This window comes from Gossypium arboreum, chromosome 12 (assembly GCF_025698485.1).
Source record: "Gossypium arboreum isolate Shixiya-1 chromosome 12, ASM2569848v2, whole genome shotgun sequence".
NCBI lineage: Eukaryota > Viridiplantae > Streptophyta > Magnoliopsida > Malvales > Malvaceae > Gossypium > Gossypium arboreum.
In genome coordinates, this window is record NC_069081.1 from 97,308,457 (window position 1) to 97,328,992 (window position 20,536).

At 33.6% G+C, this 20,536-nt stretch overlaps 1 long non-coding RNA gene across 1 annotated transcript; it reads right to left on the reverse strand.

Moving 5' to 3' along the window:
- Positions 1–15,657: 15,657 nt before the first annotated feature.
- Positions 15,658–19,556, reverse strand: LOC108478512 (uncharacterized). The gene is made up of 2 exons (XR_008276117.1): positions 19,223–19,556; positions 15,658–16,389 (listed from the first exon to the last, which is right to left on the reverse strand). It is a non-coding gene; the product is annotated as an uncharacterized LOC108478512 (long non-coding RNA).
- Between the last annotated feature and the right edge of the window lie 980 nt (positions 19,557–20,536).

The window sequence follows — 20,536 nt, forward strand, 5'->3', positions numbered from 1 at the left end:
TCAATTCACTTTTCAATTTCAAACAATATTTATTCTAATTCAAATATTCACATATGCTCATCAAAATCAATTCATTTCAATTCAATATCACAATATCAATTACTTACCTCAATTCACTTACCATATACATCAAGTAATAAATTCAACAATTAATTATTAAGTTCGGATTATAAAAATACAAACCGTAATTTTCGAGCTAATCCTCGTTGACTTTGTCTTTTCCTTCCCTAGCTGTGGTCTCCGGCTCAATGTTAGCTACAGAAATCAAAACAATTTAAAATCGCCAATACACACAATTTCACATTGAATATTTCAATTTATACTCAACTTTTACTTCAATTCCAATTTAGTCCTTAACCAAGACTAACTTTATTTTCTTCACAATTTATTCTATATTTTCATTCAATTACCACTTAAAACTAAATTTAACTCTCTAATTTCACCATAAATCCCTAATTTTGAAATTCTTTCAATTTAGTCCCTATTACTTAAATTTATGATTTATTTTACAATTCAATCCCTTTTCATTTCTAACTTGAAATTCTATCAATTTAATCTATCAATTTAATCCCTAACACTTCAATTTATTTAATATAAAAACTTCTAAAATTCATTAACTTCTAAAATTTCAACATAAATCAAGTAGTATTTTGTTCTAGGATTCTAAAAACATCAAAATTACAAGAAAAGAGGCTAAATTGACTTACCAATCACACTTTAAACCTTAAAACCCTAAATTTTCCTTTCTTTCTTTCTTTCTTTCTTTCCTTTCCTTTCCTTTCTTTTTCCCTTATTTCATTTTTTTGTTTATGCTTTTCTTTTGTTTTATTTCTTTTATTATTAAACTATTATAATATAATATAATATAATATAATATTTTATATATACTTAAATATTAAGTATGTATTTAATATAAATAAATATATGTATATTATACAAACACAAGGAATTATATTTTCCATACATTTGTCACTTATGGTTTATTTACTAATTTAGTCCCTTCACTTTTCTTTTAATCTATAATTAAACTTTCACCCTTTATTCAATTTAGTCCTTTTACCTAATTAACCTTAATTCAAACCAATTCACCTAACCAAAACCTAATTAACCACACAAGTAACTTCATAAATATTTTTAATTAATATTTATGAATCCGTTTCACAAAAACAGAGACCCAAAAATAAACTTTTCGATAACCATAAATTTTGGGTCATTACACTTCTTTTTCTTTCTTCGACATTGCAAAAATAAAAGGTGACAACTTATATTTCCCATTCGGAAGTACTTGAGGATGAAGATCACGGTGAATTCCTATGTCAACTAGATCAAGTCGACTCTGAAGATTGTCTTTTGATTTTCTATCGACATTCAAAATTGTCCCAATGATGTTCTCGATAAATTTCTCTTCAATATGCATGACATCAAGATTGTGTCGCAAAATGTGATGCTCCCAATAAGGCAAATAAAAAAATACTTCTTTTTTTCCCATAAGTCCGCCTCATTAGGATCATCCTCTTCATCAGATTCATCATCAATCTACCAGTCAATATTGCCAACATATGCCTCAATCGATCTTCTCTTTGTTTGTGTGTTGGGTGGTTGATTCATCTTCCCATAACTGAAGTTGATATTTTTTAACATGAACAAGATTTCAGATCTAATGGTCTGCTTAGGAGCTTCTCTGAACTCTTCAGTACCATTAAATAGAGTCCTCTGAAATCTAAATATATGATTTCCATCAAACCACCGGTAATGCCCCATATAAGAGAACTTATTCCCATTATATAACCACTTCGAACATGTTTGAGCCGCACAACAAGGACAAGCATAACGTCCTTTGGTACTCCAACTAGATAAATTGGCATAAGTCGGTAAATTATTAATGATCCACAACAAAGCTGCAAGTAAATAAAAGTTCTCCTTTTTGAAGACATCATATGTTTCAACACCCACCTATAACTGTTTCAACTTTTAAATAAGTGGCTGCATATAAATGCCAATATCATCTCTAAGACCTAAGATAAAAGAAGATTGCTGTAACACCCCAAATTTTTGTAGTTTTAGCTTTTGTGAAATGGTAGCATAGGAAAATATCTGATAATGTTTTTGCATGAATTTGCATAATATCTGTTTGCTATTGTGTTTAAATGTGTTGGGGGTGTGTTGGGGAAGTCCCAAGTTCAAGTCTCAACTTGGGCAAAATTTTAGCTTTTATTGAAATAAAGCTTGGGTTTTGATTAATGGACTTATAAGAATTTTTTGGTAAAAACTTAACAGAATAGGCCTACTGGTCGAGTGGTTAAGTGGCAAGGGTTTATGTTAGAGGTCCTGTGTTCGAATCCTGGCTTGCGCATTATTTTTGCCACTAAGGTCGTGATAGAATTGTAGGTGAACTAAAATACTGTAGTGGTAGGGTTTATCAGATTTTTCTGAGTGGTTTCCCTAAAAGTAATTTTTTACTATTTTCCTCCCTCTACGTTCTTCTTCTTTTCTGTTTTACCGAAATTTCCCCTGCCATCCTCCTATTCTGTTGATTTCGTACTAACGGGCTTCTGCGATTCATTGACGTTCTCCTCATTGGTAAGTTTTTCATTTCGTTCGACATGAATATTGTTCGAGTTAAGTGTCTGGTAAGAGGTTTCTGCTGTTTGATAGGAGTGGATTAAGGGGCTGAAAAACAGCCATTAACGCTTTAAGGATTCAGGTTTGCTACTTTCCATTCAAGGGTAAGTTAATCATTCGTTGAGTGGATATTTCATTTGGGGTTAAGTGAAATGACTCATTTATGAGGTTTTAATAGGTTGGATATACTGATTATAGGTCTTAAAGTGCTCGAGATTGAGTTAGGCTTCAATCGAAACTAGGTGTGTACTCCAATCAATCTGAAATCGCGTTTCGGCGAAAGCCAAAAACACTACTGTCGATGCCACAAGGACGTGTGGACATGCCGTGTAGCGAGACACGACCGTGTGATCGAGAGCTAAGCCGTGTGCATGCCACACGAACACGACGGTCACAAGAGTGTAATGATTTATAGGCAGTGTGCGAGGTACGAGCTCAGGCAAATGGGCTGTGTGGGCCACACAAGTGACCACACGGGCGTGTGGGAATCTAGGCCAGGCCATGTGATCCACACGGGTAAGGCCAATTTGGGCCGTGTGACCTACACAGGCGTGTGGGCCCACACAAGCATGGAACACAAGCGTGTGAGCCCAATTTGTTAAAAATGTTCTGTAAGGTTACACGGGTCACCCAAGTCGACTGTGACTTGTCGTAGAGTCGGTAAGCTTTATCTAGACTCTTAATTCCTTGATGTATGGGTTAGCATGTTATACCTGGCATGATTATCTGATTTGTTCTGAAAATAAATGTATAACCTGTTTGTCTACATTATAACATGCCATATTTGTATGATGCATTGCATCGGGGTGGGTTTAATGAAGAGAGCAGAGTATCTGTACGGCTTCATGAGCCTGATATCTAGCAGCTAAGCTGCATACTTATGATATGTGCTGCATTATGGTACCTTATGGTGTGTAGGGATGGATGGGATGATTATATCCCCATATATGGTATGCAGGGATAGGTGGGTTGATTTTATCCCCACATAGTGCGTTGGGTTGGATGGAGTTGGTGTGCAAAGATGGTGGGCATATTCTATTGATCTGATCTATTCTACATGCTATATCTGAGATGGGTTAAAGCCCTAACACTATATTTGATAATGATCCTTTTAGGGCCTAGGCCCGAAGTATGATTGTATTCTATTGTCTGTTTGCTTGCATGCTATACTGTGGGGATGTGCACACTGAGTTGCGAAAACTCACCCCTTTATTTATTTATCTGTTCAGGTAATCCTCAGCAGTAGGTGGATCGGTGCAAAGGAGGACTCGACGGTGACCACGTCTGTATACATTTTGGTTATGACTTTTACTTTGGTTTATTTATTATTTGTTGAGGGTTTTTAATTGGGTTTTGAACTGTGGATGTGGATTATAAAATACAACATCAATATTATGGTTTTCTTAAAATAAACTAAGAATTTTCATAAATAAAAAAATGAGTTCTCAATATAATAATCAATAATTAAGTTTCAAACGCTTCCGCGATAAAAAAACGTTTTCAAAACAATACGACTTTGTCTTCATGATTTACGACTAAGTAAAATACAACGAATGGCATGGTTTATAAATCAAAATAGTTTACCTAAAACACTCTCATGTTACATCACCAGATTCGGCTATAACGTCTAGGCCGGGTTGGGGTATTACATTTAGTGGTATCAGAGCAGTATTTTAAAACTTGGCTATGAATTTTGGGTTCTAAAATTTTTTTTAAAGTGTTACTTTTGAATGTTTTTCAAAATACTCTGAACAAGTATGTGGTTTTTCGAGTCTCCAGCGTCGATCCTGTAAGTTTCTGAAACTTTGTTTAAAATTGTCTGAATGCATGCTTAGAATTCTATTTGAATCTGTTTGGAAATACTGTTGTATGCTGTGAAACAACTGTAGGTAGTAAACTCTACCAAAACACTCTAGATAGTGTAAATTAAAACCTGTAGGAAGCTAAGACTTGCGATAACAGACTCTGAATACGCTCATAAACTCTTTTGCATAAAATATTTGATAACAATTATCGAAACTGTAAACTGATTTGTATAAAATTTTTGCTACAAATTAATTCGATAGTTACGATGAGCACACGTGGTACTCATGGACTGGGTACTAGAGGCCGAGGTAGAGGCCGCAGAGGGATTCAAGATGAGTCCTTCGCATCTGATACGATCTCTAATCTAGACACTAGCGAGACGCCAGTGTCACTTGTTACTGAGACTGGTGCTGAGTCTCAAGACCATGCAGCTAAGGACGACGCACCCAGGCTATGCTGCAGGTTCTAGAGAGGGTCACTGTGGCTAATACTGGATCTGGAGGCCGTGGGTCGTTATGGAACGACTCCGGTCTAATGGGGCTGAGGTATTTAAGGGCATCGCTAGAGTTGCTTCTAATATGGCCGAGTACTGGATGGAGGCCACGAAGCGTATTATGGATGATCTAGATTTCACCACCGAGTAGAAGATCAAGGGGGCTATTTTATTACTTCGCGATGAAGCATATTAGTGGTGGCTGACGATTAGGGAAGGCACACAGCTTGAAAGTCTAACGTGGAGTTTGTTTAAGACGGATTGCCATGGCAAGTATGTGGGAGCCAGCTATATCGACGCTAGGAGGCGTGAGTTCCTGAATCTTACTCAAGGAGATCGTATAGTGGCCAAGTATGAGGCCGACTTTTTAAGGTTGAGCTGTTATGCGCAGGGCATGGTGGCAACTGAGTATGAGTACTGTGTACACTTTAAGGACGGCATGAGGGATAACTTGAGGGTCTTGATAGCTCCACAGAGGGAGCGTGAGTTTACTGTGTTGGTCGAGAAGGCCAAGATCGCAGAGGAGGTTAAGCACGTTGAGCATCAGAACCGTAGCAAATGGAAGGCTAAGAGAGATACAGAGCCTTCGAATGCTGGGATAAGGCCTAGGAAAAAGGCTAGATCTAATGGGCCCGTGAGAGTTGGGCCTACGATTGCACCTGCTGGGGTGGCGATTTGCTAGCTTTGTAATAGACGCCATCCGAGCGAGTGTTGGAGGTCTGCTGGAGCTTGTTTGAGGTATGGGTCGACTGAGCATCGAGTTAAGGATTATCCACTGAGGGGCAATCAGATCCAAGCCCCGGTCGCTGAGACTACACAGCCGCCGAGAGGGGTACAGCAGCCACATAAGGGCCGAGGACAAGCTAGGGGTGATAACAATATGAGTCGAGGTCAGAGAATGCCAGACAGAGGTGGTGGGCCGACTGAGGTGAGGCAGCCTGCACTTGTCTATGCTGTACGTCATCGTAAGGATGGAGATGCTCTAGACGTCATCATGGGTACGTTTTAATTCTTGATGTACCTTATGTTGCACAAATAGACATTGGCTCTACATATTCCTATGTTGCATGTTCTATGTCTGATATTCTGGGAATACCGTATGAGAGCACTTCTAGTGAGATTTCAGTGGTGAGCCCGTTAGGGCAGTCATTAGGGTTAGTAAACTGTTCAGAGATGTTCCGTTGGAAGTCCAATGAACGATACTTCTGGCTGATCTGATGGAACTACCGTTTGGAGAGTTCGACTTAATTCTGGGTATAGACTGGCTGGTGAAGCATCGTGTAAGTCTGGATTATGCTAAAAAGAGGGTTTTTTTAGGACCGATGAGGATAATGAAATAGTCGTGATTGGAGAATAAAGGAATTATCTGAGTAATGTGATATCTGCGTTGGTAGCAGAGAAACTTGTGAAGAAGGGATGTGAGGCATACTCGGCCTATATCAGTGTTCCTGATTTTGTGGACTCTTCGGTTAAGGATATCCATACTGTGAAAAACTTTCCAGATGTTTTTCCTGAGGAATTACTAGGATTGCCTCCGAGTCGTGAGGTAGAATTTGGGATCGAGTTGATTCTTGGAACAGCTTCAGTGTCTATCGCCCATTATCGAATGGCACCGAAGGAGCTGGCAGAACTTAAGGCTCAAATTCAAGAGCTATTAGATCGTGGGTTTATTCGTCCTAGTGTGTCTCCATGAGGAGCGCCGGTTCTGTTCGTGAAGAAGAAGGACGGTACGATGAGGATGTGTATCGACTTCCGTCAGTTGAATAAGTTGACGATTAAGAATACATACCTACTTTCGAGAATTGACGACTTGTTCAACCAGTTCAGAGGGGCGTCAGTGTTCTCAAAGATCGATCTACGATCTGGTTACCATCAGTTAAGAGTAAAAGAGGCTGATGTGTATAAGACGGCATTTAGGACTTGGTATGGATATTATGAGTTCCTAGTTATGCCCTTTGGATTGACTAATGCATCAACGACATTTATGGACTTGATGAACTTTGAGTTTCAGCCCTACTTGGATCAGTTTGTGGTAGTGTTCATCGATGACATCTTGGTGTATTCTAAGTTTGAAGACCAGCACAATGAGCATTTAAGAGTGGTTCTATAGATTATTCGTGAGAAACAGTTGTATGCGAAGTTTACGAAGTATGAGTTCTGGCTTAGGGAGGTAACCTTTTTGGGACATGTGGTTTCTGCTGAGGGGATTCGAATGGATGCTCGTAAGATTGAGGTTGTGTTGGATTGGAAACAGCTGAAGAATGTGTCTGAGATTCGTAGTTTTCTAGGACTGGCAGGATATGATCGATGATTCGTAGAAGGGTTCTCCTTGATTGCTGCGCTGTTGACTAAGTTACTGCGAAAGGGTTCTCCTTGATCGCTGCGTCATTGACTAAGTTACTGCGTAAATGAGTTCCTTTTGTCTGGACTGACGCACAGTAGGAGAGCTTTGAAAAGCTCAAGACAGTTTTGACTCGGGCTCCAGTTCTGATACAGCCTGAGCTTGGTAAGGATTTCGTAGTGTACAGCAACGTGTCATATATGGGTTTGGGTTACGTTCTAATGCAAGACGATCTTTTTCTTTTCTGTTTTGCTGAAATTTCCCCTGCATTCCTCTCATTCGTGTTAATTTCGTAATAACAGGCTTCTGCGATTCATTGACGTTCTACTCATTGGTAAGTTTTTCGTTTCGCACGACTTGAATATTGTTTGAGTTAAGTGTCTGGTAAGAGGTTTCTGTTATTTAATAGGAGTGGGTCAAGGGGTTGAAGAATAGCCATTAATGCTTTAAGGATTCGGGTTTGCTACTTTCCATTCAAAGGTAAGTTGATCGTTTGTTGAGTGGATATTTCATTTGGGGTTAAGTGAAAAGACTCATTTATGAGGTTCTAATAGGTAGGATATACTGATTATAGGTCTTAAAGTGCTCGGGATTGTGTTAGGCTTCAATCGAAACCAGGTGTGTACTCTAATCGATCTGAAATCATGTTTCAGTGAAAGCCAGAAACGCTACTGTCGACACCACACGGGTGTTTTGACAGGCCGTATGGCGAGACACAGCCATGTGATCGACGAGCTAGGTCGTGCACATGCCACATAGGCACGACGGTTACGGGCGTATGATGGCTTGTAGGTGCGAGGCACAGGCTCAGGCAAATGGCCCGTGTAGGCCACACGTGTGTGTGAGCCCACACGGGCGTTTGGGAATCTAGGCCAGGCCGTGTGATCCATACGAGCAAGGCTAATTTGGGCCGTGTGACCCACACGGGCATGTGGACCCATACGAGCAGAGAATATAGGCGTGTGAACCCAATTTGTTGGAAATGTTCTGTAAGGTTGCACTGGTAACCCGAGTCAACTGTGACCTGTCGTAGGGTCGGTAACCCTTATCTAGACTCTTAATGCTGTGATGTATGTGTTAGCATGTTATACCTGGCATGATTATCTGATCTGTTCTGAAAAATAAATGTATAACCCGTTTATCTGCATTATAACATGCCATATTTGTATGATGCATTGCATCAAGGTGGGTTTGATGAAGAGAAGGGAGTATCTGTAGGGCTTCATGAGCCTGATATCTGGCAGCTAAGCTGCATACTTATGATATGTACTGCATTGCGGTACCTTATGGTATGTAGGGATGGATGGGACGATTGTATCCCCATATATGGTATGTAGGGATAGGTGGGACGATTTTATCCCCACATGGTGTGTTAGGTTGGACAGAGTTGGTGTGTAGGAATGGTGGGCATATTCTGTTGATCTGATCTGTTCTGCATGCTATATCTGAGATAGGCCGAAGCCCTAAGACTATATCTGATAATGATCCTGTTAGGGCCCAGACCTGAAGTATGATTGTATTCTGTTATCTGTTTGCTTGTATGCTATACTCTGAGGATGTACACACTGAGTTGCGAAAACTCACCCCTTTATTTATTTATCTATTCAGGTAATCCCCAGTAGTAGGTGGATCGGTGCAGAGGAGGACTCGACGGTGACCACGTCCGCATACATTTTGGTTATGACTTTTACTTTGGTTTATTTATTATTTGTTGAGGGTTGATGTGATTTTGGATTTTAATTGAGTTTTGAACTGTGGATGTGGATTATAAAAAACAACATCAATATTATGGTTTTCCTAAAATAAACTAAGAATTTTCATAAATAAAAAAATGAGTTCTCAAGATAATAAATCATCAATTGAGTTTCAAACACTTCCGCAATAAAGAAACGTTTTCAAAACAATACAACTTTTTCGTTATGATTTACGATAAGTAAAATACAATGAATGACATGTTTTATGAATCAAAATGGTTTAGTTAAAACACTCTTATGTGACATCGCCAGATTCGGCCATAACGTCTAGGCCGGGTTTGGGGTGTTACAATTGCTTCATGCAAATCCACAGAGGCAAATTGTAAGGAATAAGCGCTACAGGCCAAGTACTGTACAAAGTACTCATGATTTTATAAGGATTAAATCCATTATATGCTAGCCCAAGCCTCATATGTCGAGGATCACTTGCAAAGCTTGGAAATTTATTGTCAAATGATTTCCAAGCTAAAGAATCAACAGAATCCCTCAATAATCCATCATCAGTTCATTGATCATGATGCCACCTCATAGACTCTACTGTCTGTGACAACATGAAAAGCCTTTGAAGCCTTGGTATTAGTGGAAAATATCACAAAATCTTTATTGGCTTCTTTCTTTGTAGTTAACCCATTTTGCTCGGGCCTATTTAAAGCATTAAAATAAGCCAAACAAATAAGTCCAAGTAAATTAAAATAAAAAAAAAAGCAAATAAAGAATCCAAATTTAGGAGTCCAGTGTCCGGTTACAAATATTTGGGCCTAAATTAAATTGAACCCAAACTCCTTAAATCTAGACTTAACCCAATTACATGAATCTGACCCAACCATTAAAACCCTAGACCCAGTTTCAATGGCCCAAACCTGAGGCCCAACAAGACCCAAAGAGAAGCTCAGCAGCCGTGAACACCAGAAGCTTCTGGAATATGCCAGAACAGTGCCAGAAGGTCAGCTCCCACGAACAGTTTCCCCGAACGGCCTCCTCCACGTCACCAGGGCCATCTTCTCTGTACAATTGCCCTTGCAAAAGAACACACGAGAAGCAGTAAAATAGAAAAATAGCAAAAGAAAAAGAAAAAGAAAAAGATTTTTATTTTTAAATCTGTATTTTGCCAGGCTATAAAAAGTCATCACTTGTACTGCAAATACTTACGCACACAGAGAGAATAGAGAAAAAGCAATCAAAATAGCAAAGGTGATTTCAAAGTTTTTTTTCTTTTCGGTCGATTTATTTTCTTTTTGTTTGGTTCGATTTTTTAGTATGTGAATCGACACCGATGAATACCCAAATATCTCGAAAATATAGAGATTCGGGTGAGGGTCGAATGTTTGTTTCTTTTGAATTTCTATTTTGTTTTTAAAGAGATTAACGTATGATTTGAGTTTTTTTTTTAAAAAGAAGAAAAAGAGAAGGATTAATTTACCTAATTTCCATGGGTGATCTTTGTGGGCAAGATCGGATCTCTGCTCGTGCACCGTCGACCGTCAAATTGAATGATGGGTTCGGCGACTGTAAAATGAGGCTCTAACAGGTTGATTTTAGGCTGTAGATATTTGTTAAAAGGTTAGCTGCAAAGAAAATGAGATAAGAGAGAGTTGCTATCCCGAAACCCTAATAATTGGGCATTTAGTTTGTAGCTTGAAAAAAAGGAATTGCCATTAAATGGCTTTTAATTTTGAGATAAATTGAAACGGTGGTGTTTAAGGGTGGGGACTGCGTATTGATCCATGCTCAGACCTGATTTGTACATTTGCATGTCAAATGGGAAATTTCCACGATTAATCCCTCACTTTTTGCGCCGCATCTCAGCAGACCCCATTAGCATCCATGTGTTTTATTTTAATTTTTCCCTAAAAATTTGTATGCTATTTCATTTTAGTTCGCTCCAAGGTGCAGCGTTTTGGGACTTGGATTATTTCCAGTTCTAGTCCCTGTACATTTATATGCTTTGCACGTATTTTTTTAAACTATTTTATTTATAAATTATCCCTTTTATTTTAGGTTTAATCTTAATTTGGTCCTTCATTTGTATAATCTGCTAATTTAAAATACATTTAATATTTTTGTATATGTTAATTTATTTTAATGATTTTATTTGTTTTTATTTGTACAATTATTTTGAGGTTTCTTTTATCTTATTATTTTTATATTTTGCATAATATTTTTTTATATATTTTATACATATTAGTATACATATTATTCTCATTGAGTTTTCAATTATACCTATTATTTTGAGGATTCACAATATTTTTGTACATGAACTGAGCCATCTTAATAACTTTATTTTGTTTTATAAAATCATCATTTTAAAATTCTTTTCGCATTAAGCTATTTTAATATTTTTATATATCCTCTTGTTTAAATATTTATATATATATATTAATACATCTATTACTTTAATAAATTTTTCTATTACTTTTTGCTTTATGATTCACCAAGTAATTTTTCTTTATGTATATATGAAACTATTTTGGGAACTTCATCTTTGTATTATAAAATTATTATTTTGGAATGTTTCCTTATATTATATTATTCTTATGTTTTATATAGTATCTCATTTAAATGTTTTTATGTACAATGGTACGTATATAATTTATAGAGATTAAGTTAATTTTATATATATTATTAATCTTATGCTATTTTTACAAATAATTATTTCTAAATCTACTTATATATGCATGTTTTGGGAATCAACTATGTATATTATACCTTATCATAAATTTTATTATTCTTTCATATTTTATATATTATTTAAGTTATCATGTACCTTGTCAATTTTAAATGAATTTGTTTTTAAAATATTTTGCATATAATTTAATTCAAACTTTTATTCTGTAATATCTATTTCAATAATTACATATCCCTAGTTTTTATGCAAATTTGTCAACTTTTATATTATTATGTGTTCATTAATTCATCATTATTTTGAAAATGTCTTATACCACATTGACTTCTAATTTCCCTTTTAGTTTGTACATGTTTTGTGGATCGTTTTATATTGTGCCATATTTATTGTTGATGTATATCATTTAGTCATTATTTTATTCTTTATATTAGCTATTCTCCATCTATTATTAAGAATTTGGTTACATTTTATTTAGAATAGTTGTACATAATCTGTTGGATTTATTAATTGTGGTTTATTGTACTATATTATTTCATGTTCAATAATCCTTTTCTATACAAATGTTTTGTTGTAATACATTAAATATTTCACCATATTTTAAAGCGAATAAATGTGTTTTGAGCTAATTTTTCTTATTAAGCAAGAATTTAGAAATAAGACAATATCTAATATTTGGGAATTCGAGAAATCGTGCCCTACTGTGCTGGGTATGATTTTTTCGTTGGACTAATATAATTTTAACACATGAGTTTTTTCAAAAATCAATCATATCTTCGAAGGTATAAAGGATCGTATCCAATCGTGTTGGGTATGATGCTGCATATCTTTGAAACGAGAGAATTTTGACAGTTAACTTGAGCTATTAACACATTTTAAAGAGCCATGCTTTGAAAGATCTTTTTTAAAATCTTTGATATACGGATAGCATCGAATCAATTTGGTACCAATTTTTTTTGGGCGTAATGAGGGTGCTAATCCTTCCTCATGCGTAACCGACTCCCGAACCATTTTTTTTAAAAGATTTTACGTGAACTAAAATTATTTTAAGTGAAACAAAACACTTTAGTAGGTGACCCAATCACACCTAAGCAAAGAGATTAGTGGCGACTCCACATTTAGTTTTAAAAAGTTTGTAATAGCCCGAATTCGCCCAGGCCCAATAAAAACAATAAACCAAAATACACAAAAAACCAAAATAATTAAATGTTCAATCCATTTACAAAGCCCACTATTAATCCGACAGCCTAAACTACCCAGCAGCCCATTACACCCTCAACCCAAAGATACACTGGGCGCAAAAGGCCCAAATCAGTTAATAGGTTAGGAAACCCTAGGGTTTACAGAAGCTTCGCGCCGCAAGCACTCCAATTGTCACGCCCCTTCGTCTCGCGCCGTTTCAGTGACCCTTCATCGACGCCTCCATCGGCGCCGTGACTCCAGCTTCTTATCGCGCCATAATCGGCGCACGAATCAACGCCAGCGCACTCACCGCCATGATATCCTCACTAGTACCTGCAAAAAGGAAAGAACCACAGCAAAAAAGAAAAGCAAACATGGAAAGAAATCAAAGATTTCTTTCCCAAAATGTAACAATTTACAGAAGGCTATAAAAGCCTTTTTTCTAATCTGTAAGAAAAAAACACGATTTATCAGATATAAAAACACAGAGAAACAGATTATAGATTTTTTAGCTTTTCCAGAAAACAGAGGTGATTCTTCTTGCTTTATTTTCTTTATTTTCCTCTTGGATACCTGCATTTCATACATACAAAGTACTATAAAAAAAATAAAAAGAGGATTACCTTTCGATTCGCTGTGAAAAGTGAAACTTTTCGAATCCCGACCGCTGTACGTGGCGGAGTCGACAGCGGCGCATGGGCGCGTGGGAGCCCGATGATGGAGGCTCGACGGAGCTCCGAGGGCTTGCTCTCTATCCTCTTTCAGAGGGTTTTTTTTTAGTTTTTTTTTTAATAAACGGGTTAAAATGAATTTCTGGGGCCAAGATTTGGCTTATATAGCCTCATGGGAACGGTGTCGTTTTGCTTAAAACGATAGGCTTCAAGACGGCGTCGTTTCAAATGCAGGGATCCGATCGTTGACCCGTGACCTGGGAAGAATCCGCGTGTTTTTGTTTAAAGGGCTAATTGCCCAATTGATCCTTCCGCATTTTTAATATTTATAATTTCATTTTATTTTTATTTTAATTTGGCCATAACCTTTTATTTTTGTTTCAATTTAGTCCTAATGGCCATTATAAAACTTATTTAGGGAACAACGTCGTTTTTGGGATTAGGGCTAATTGCCCAGTGAGTCCCTCAGATTTTAGCGTGCGTTTCAATTAGGTCCAAATTTTTTATTATTTTAAAATTAACCCTAGAGTTTTATTTTTATTTAATTTTAATCCTTTTTAAATTTTTTATATATAATTTATTTATTTTAAATATTTTATATATTATTTATTTTTACTATAAACATTATTTATATAAATAAAAATTATTATATATATTATTTTTATTTATGTATTATTTATTATATTATTTATATATTTTATTATATATTATATCATTTTATTTTATATATTATTCATTATAATATTTTAATTTTATTATATATTTTATTATTTTATTATTTATTATTTAATATTATGTATAATTTTAAAATTTGTAAATTATTATTAAATAATACATATATCATTATTAAATATTTAGTATATTATGAAATATTCTAAAATTTGCTATAAAGTTTTGTTCCTATTTAATATAATATTATTTTTATAAAATATATATTAAATTATTATATCATATAGTATTTTTTATTAATTAATTAACCATTTTTTAAAAATTCTCCTTTATTATTTATATATTTTTTAAATATTTTAATACCTCATTTATTTTTAACGGTATTTAGTTTTCATCTTTATTTTTTTGACTTATTTTACATATGTTCATAATTTGTTGATTTATTTTCGTATTTTTTTATTGTTTTAGTATGTTAATTTTATCTCATAAATTATTTGTATTTTTATGTTATTTATTGTTTTTATATATTTTCATGGAAATTGATCATTTATGTTGCTATTTTAGGTTATACTTGTATGAAATATTATTGTGTGTACCATGTAATTTTATATTTTATGTTTATTATTTTCTATGTTTATTTGCACAACATGTAAATGTATATATTATGTAGTGTATATTGTTATTTATTATTTGCTATGTTATATTCGCATGAAGTATTAATGTATGAATTATATAGTTTAGTATTGATATCTTGTAACATGTTAATACTATATCCTGATTGCATCATTGTTTTAAAAATATGTACCCAAAAATGTTTTAAAAAAAAACGAGGCAATGTTTTTGTGTTTAGGGATTCTGGAAATAGTGCCCTAACATGCTGGGTTATGATTCTCTGTTTCTCTAAATACCTAAAATATCCTTCTAAATGAATTTTGTAAATTACGAGATGATTTTAGTTACAAGAGTTTAAGAATATTGTGTCCAATTGTGCTGGATGTGATGTTCATATTCTTTCGGGGCAAAGGAATCTCAATTTCCAACTCAAATTATTTCGGTTTTAAAAAAGGGATCTTTTTTTTTAAATTCTTTCAAACTTTTAACATTAAGACAGAAAACTATTCAATTTGGTACCAATTTTAAGCGTTGCGAGGGTACTAATCTTTCCTCGTACGTAACCGACTCCCGAATCTGTTTTCTCACATTTTCGTAGACCAAAATGTTTAATACGGTGATCCAATCACACCTTAAAAGGTTGATGGCGACTCCCGTTTTTGTTTTTCAAAAAGTCAAATGCCATTTTTTAAACACCTCAAAAAAATTTGTTTCGACAAAGTGGATTTCTATTTTTTCTTTCAAATAGAAAAATGGTTTCGACATTCTTAACTGTGCCACACCTTCATCCTCATTCACATCTCATGTATTCTTATTCATCCAACGAGATTTACCACAAACATGACAAGTCTGTTGGTTTTTCCGATCACCCAATACAACATACTTCATTTAGGAAACTATGAATTCTTTTTCGTACTTAAGGCCTAAATCTTTTATTAGTTTCTTTATATCTTTGCATGAATAAGATTTTTGCAAATGAAAACATATCTCTCAAAAACTCTAACAGCATTGTAAAAGAGTTTCCCGTCCACCCTCTCAAACATTTTAAGTGAAAAAAAGAATACAAAAGGACATTTTTGAATATTTTGATCGCTGATAAAGTTCTTCATTCATTTCATTAAGTAACTTGTAGAACTTCACCGCTTCTCCATTTGGCCCTTCATCAAGTACACTTCTTCCCGTTTTGGTAAAAACATTTCCACCAAGATTACAATCATCGGATACAATAAAGTCAAGTGGAAACGATTGCAAACCATAACTACGCATATTAAATGCATCCTGCAACATACATTCCATGTCATCTTCTCTAAAATACTGATGGTAAGCACTATGAGGATAGGCTGGATTAATTGTTGAAGAGGTTCTACAAGGTGTACACTTTCCATGAAAAATCCATGTTTTATACCTCCAAATAAAGCCATCAACAATTAGATGTTCATAGACAACTTCACGAAAATGCCAATTGATGTTGCCACACTTCTTACATGGGCAAAGAATCATATTCTCTTGGCTTGCATTTTGAAATGCAAAATTTAGAAACGTTTGTACACCATTTCAATAGTCATTGCTTACACTTGACAAATTCATCCAACTCTTATCCATTTCGTAGTTCTTGAAGTCTAAAGTTGACAATAAATTACACGGGTAAGTTGTTTATTTATAAGTATAATTAAGTTATGTAAGTTATGACATTTATGTTATGATATATATTTATGTATTATGTAAGTTATGTAAGTTATGATCTGATATATATTTATATAAGTTATGTAAGTTATGTATGTTATGTGAGTTATATAAGTTATGATATGATATATATTTATGTAAGTTATGTAAGTTATGACATTTATGATATGATATATATATTTATGTATTATGTAAGTTATGAAATTTGAACTTTAAACTATATACTTTTAAGAAAATTTATTTTTATAGAATTATTTTATTCATAGAAAAAAATAAGAAAAAATAATTGAGTTAAAATTTGGTACATGAAACCCCATAAGCAAAATTAAAAATTCTCATACACTGTGGTGGGAAATGAGAATAAAAAATAAATAAACATTTCATTTAAAATCAAAGTGGTGGTCATATTGCATGTCTATGCCAGGCTGTGGATTACTGGAATCCCAAAAATAAATATTACCATATTCATTTAAATTTCATAATATTATATTATTTTATAAAAAAACAAATTGCTAGCTTTGTTTAATATTGTTTCAATAAAGAAAAGATAAATTGGCAGCCGTCCGATAAAGCTATTTGATTGCCTATTTTATGATTCTTCAAAACCATAAGCCCATCATTTTAAAGAGAAAAAAATCTAAAACATAAGTTTTGTAGATTGATTGAATTTAAAAGAAAAAAAACTTTTGAAAATTAGTATTTCAAGATTTGTATTTAGATTTTAAAATAATGTAAATTGAGTAATAAATTATTTAAAACTATAATATTCATAATTATTTTTAAAATTTATGAATTTGTTAGTAATGAATTTGAAATCCTTACTATTTATATAATAATTGAAATCTCATAATGGAGAATTAAAATTTTGAATATTTTAAAAATTTTGTGCCAACACTTTAACAAAAACAATTAATTATGTGTCAACATTTTAATAAGATTAACTAAATAATCACATTATAAAAATACATAATATATCAATTAAAAGCTTTTATTTTTTTTTTGGCTCTAATAAAGGGACGTAATTCAAATACACCATTCACTTTTTCACAGCTGTAAATAAGACAGGATGACCTCGACGGCATAGTTTTGAAACATCTAAATAAATAAATAAAATAGCTGTTCTATATCTATTAGTGTTAAGTGTATGAAATTAGAAGATTAAAGCAAAAAATGGTTAACGTGATGGGGCATTAATAGGAGGGCAATAAAAAAATAAAATAAAGAGGCCCTGAACCTTATCTTATTTTAAGTAGCATATTTGAATACATAAGGTACATCAAATAGAAGTCATAATAATCCACGGAATTATTAGAGAAGTTGGTATAAGTGTCATAATTAAGTAAACCATTTCCATACGTTGCTGTTTTTTAGCTGATACTTTCTTTTTCCTTGGTTTGTCAAGAATTCAGAATTCAAATAAGAAAATTAAAAACAAAGAAAGAAAGGAAGTAGAGCTGTCTTACCTAAGACAATGTGGATTAAAGCTAAGCAAACTAGATGGCAGATAACAGAAAACTAGATGACAAATCACTTGTGTGTTTTAAATCACTATCACAAACAAAAGAAAATTTCAAATTCAAATCAAAGCTGTTACCACCAAGAAATAAAATCAATGAAATAAATAAAAGAAATACAGGACTAACGAATTATAAACGAAGTGGTCCTTCATATAGAAAAAAGAAAAACCTGAGATCGTGAGAAAAAAGAAAAAGGATATTTTCATTTTCTCTCTATTTTCTTAAATTTCGAAAAGAAGGATATTCAAAATCAGCATATTTACTTAATTTCCTCTTAAAACAACATATCAAGATAAAATTATTGTTCACCTTGTAATAAAATAAACATAATTTTGGGTAAAATTAAAATTATGTTTTAATAACTTTAAATTTTTTATTAATATGAATTAAAAATGTTTTTTATCCTTTAATTAAATAATATATATTTTTGTAATAACCATTCATGTGGATCAATTACGAGGCATGTTGTTTATAAGCTAAAAGAAACAAAAATAGTTGCATGTGAGAAGGGAGACTTCAACTACCAAACAACCAAATGTGATTTCAATTTATTGTTGAAAGTGGGGAACAATAGCAAGTTGGGAGATAATTATGGTAGAAAAACAAAGGATAAGGCTAAGGGCAACACATCCCCACATCTCCACTGCCTCCGTTTGGGTATAAACTACATATCTATGTTCCTAATATACATATCTCAACTCAATTCAACATTTAAATATGTTTTAAAAAAATTAATTTAAACCAAAACTTATATTTTAGTATAAACTAGTATGATTGTTATTGAACAAAAGTCATAAGGAAAGGTTTAGGGCTTCTTTATATATTTATTTTTTTTTTAAATAAAAAAACTTAATGGAATAAGGTTAAATGATTTAAATAATATTGAAATGAAAATATAACCAAAGTCTCACTGCCCTCCAACAAGACAAGATTTGGGTGGTGAGATCAACATTAGACCAACTTCATCAAAATCAAGCAACATTAAATCATTGCCCACCAATTAATTACCAAAATTATGGTATATGCATATATCGACAGTTCCTACAAAATCTAATATCATATTTGATTGAGATGCTACTTTCTATCCAAATATATGAAGACATATTTTAATATAATAATTCAATTAAAAAAAAAACGAGGTTGCTGCCCAATATATGTGATAACCACAGCAACAAAGCAGTTGACTATTTTCCATTCCCAATACACAAAAAGTAACACTAATAATAACAAGACAAAATCAAATGAAACTTACAAGGCGAAGCAGCAGAGGGCTGCCGACGACAATGCAAAGGGGTGCTGAAGGCGATTTGGGGAAAAAATATTTCGGGGATGGGGGAACTGATTTGGGGGAAAATATTTGGGGAAAATGTTAGGGACTTAGGGGAAGGGGATTTGGGGAAAATAAAATGGGGAAAAAAAGAAAGGGATTTCGTGTACTGGGGATTTAGGGGAGGATTTAGGTTTAAAGTTTAGGGAAAAACAAACTGATTTGGGGGAATGAATGATTTGGGGGATTTACGTTTAGGGGGGAAATTTAGGGATTTTGGGTATATGGGATTGGATAAAAGTGAGGAGAGCAAAACAATGCCGTTTCAATTAAAATAAAATGACTTTTGCAGCGTTTTTCACCTAGCGCCGCTAATGCCACTAAACCACTAAAAACGACGCCATTTTGTATAAAGTAAAACATTTTTTTTGCGGCATTTTTCATATTTCAGATCTTTTGCAGCGTTTTTCTCCTAGCTCCTTTAAAGCCCTATTGTGGCGTTTTTTCCCTAGCGCCGCTAATGCCACTAAAAACGTCGTTTTGTTTAAAGTAAAGTTATTTTTTGTGGCATTTTTTCTCATAAATGCCGCTAATGCCTTTGATACTAATAAATATTTAAAAATTCAACAAAATTTTAAAAAGTTAATTTCTTTAAAAAATATCTATGCCAACAATGGAATACAAATAGACTAGCACGTGAGTTGTCACATCAGTGTCGTCGAAGATTGAAAGTCAAATTGATCCAAAATTTTTGAGCATCTTATCCCCCTATTCTCCTAAGAGAACTAAGAAGCCCACATTGCTCAAATTGAAGTACGTGTACTAAATTGATCAAAAATTGAAATGTACGATACTAAAATTCACCAATTCAAAAAGTGTAAGGACAAAAATTGATCAAATTGAAGTACATGTACTAAATCCTTAATTTTTAGTTAGCTTCAATCCGATTTTCTTCTTTGTTTCTATATTTGAAAGGTTTAATTATTTCTTAAATTCCTTTAAATTAAGTTTGTTTTGTTTCAAACAATATATTTAATTTGTAAAATTTTAAAATTGTGTACAAAAATAATTTTAAAAAATGAAACCAAACTTCCTTACGAAGAGTTTGTATCCATGAGTTTAATTTTTTGCGCAACTAATAGAATTTATCAAAATTGATTTTGATAAAATTTAACTTCTCAAATTCTTTTTTGATATTATGTCTACAACGTACTACTCATATTTCCTCCCCAACTCATAAACAGGACGATAATGCATTTCAACACACTCAAACCCATGTTCTCTTATATTGAAAACAAT